Consider the following 2,109-nt stretch of genomic DNA (forward strand, 5'->3'; position numbering starts at 1 on the left):
GCTTGTTGCCAGTGAGAAGCCAAATGGTACAAATAAACTTAATTCTCCACTTTTAATCCAATGTTCTTAAGACTTGTTCATTTATATGCAACAGAAGTGGCTCATTTTTTCGTGTGAGGTGGTATATTGCCTACCTCCTACATTATTCAGTCTGTACATTGAGCAAGCAGTAAAAGAAACAAAAAAAATTGGAGTAGGATTTAGAGTTCAGGGAGAGGAGATAAAAAACCTTGAGGTTTGTCAAAGACATTGTAATTCTGTCAGAGACAGCAGAGGCCTTGGAAGAGCAGTTGAACAGAATTGATAGTATTTTGAGAGAAGGATATAAGATGAATATCAACAAAATCAAACCAATGATAATACAATGTAGTCAAATTAAATCATGTGATGCTGAGGGAATTAGATTAGGAAACAAGACACTTAAAGTAGTGAATGAGTTTAGCTATTTGGGCAGAAAAATAACTAATGATGGCTGAAGTAAAGAGGACACAAAATGTAGACAGTCAATGATAAGAAAAGCATTTCTATAGAAGAGAAATTTTTAGTATCGTATATAGACTTAAGTGTTAGGAAAAGTTTTCTGACAATATTTGTCTCAAATGTAGCCATGTATGGAAATGAAACATGGACAACAAACAGTTTAGACAACAAGAGAATAGAAGGTTTTGAAACACGGTCCTGTAGAATGCTGAAGATTGGATGGGTAGATCATGTAAGTAATGAGGACATGCTGAACGGAACAGGGGAGAGAAGAAATCTGTGGAATAACTTGACTAAAAGCACAGCTCAGTTGACAGGACACATTCTGCAATATAAATGTATCACTAATTTAGTAACGGAGGAAATTGGGGGGGGGGGGGGGGGGGGGGGGGGGGGACGGGTAATAATCAGAGAGAGAGATCAAGAAATGAGTGCAATAAGCAGATTCAGAAGGATCTAGGTTAGGGTTGCAGTAGTTGCTTGGAGATGAAGAGGCTTGCACAATACAGAGCAGCTTGGAGAGCCACACGAAAACAGTAATAACAACACACACAAACCCTTTAAGAGCTGATACAGATATGATTTTCAGTTGAATAGAACAAAATATCTAAACTGAAAGTTCTTTAATTCAACCTCTAAGTACCCTTGATACATTTGTGATGCTATGGCAGGTTGTTGAAAACTTGGGTACCCATGTATTTGACATTTTCTGTATTCATGTTCAGCCCTTGAAGTCTTTGAAGAGGTGGTTTCTATCCTCATATTATATTAGTTTTTACAGTATTTTTACAGAAAAGAGAAACAATGGTATCAACTTAGGACTTAAATGAATATACTGTTTGTGAAATGGTAGTCAAAGTAACTAGTTATTTTTATTACGTCTCAGCAAGATGTTCTACAAGTAACACCAGGTACAATTTCTGAAAGAAGCTTCCCTATTCCGAAAAGATTAAACCTGAAATTCAATTTTTTTCCAACTCATTACTGAATAGATATATACTGAATAAACTGTTTATTCTGTTTTTAAATCAGATATACAAACATTAAAGGTTTTGGGTTTGCAATTAAGACTGTGATATATCTGCTACCTAAAAAACTTAACACTATTCATTTATTTTGTTTCATTGTCTGAATATTCTATTTTTGCACCTTGTGGAGTTCTAATTGTAGTATCCAAATGTATGTGCTGAATCTTACCAACAGTTAACAATATTCCTTTTGCCTTGAACTTGTACTTCTGTTCCCTTGTAGTAGATGAGGGAGTAATAGCACCAACACAAATTAACTTATTGAACACAATTCTATTTACAAATGTGAAATATGCTGGAACATAGTATATAAGCCACAAAGTATGCAAAAGCAAAAGCGAAGTTGAACCAAAGAATCTGTTCTGTCACAGCACAAAGGTATTGTTTGAGTGGTCAATAGTCACCACAAACTGTTGACACTTACAAATAATCACATACATTTGAGCCAACTTTGATTATTTTTGTAGGTTGCCTTCATTAGCATGCCTACTTGTGGTTTTTGGTTGCTACTTTATCTCTACTGTTGCGTATCTGCCTATCTAACTGAAAGTGACTGACTGTCTTGACATACTGTGTGTTGACGGGATGACAGTATCAATAA

This window comes from Schistocerca serialis, chromosome 5 (assembly GCF_023864345.2).
Source record: "Schistocerca serialis cubense isolate TAMUIC-IGC-003099 chromosome 5, iqSchSeri2.2, whole genome shotgun sequence".
Taxonomy (NCBI): Eukaryota; Metazoa; Arthropoda; class Insecta; order Orthoptera; family Acrididae; genus Schistocerca; species Schistocerca serialis.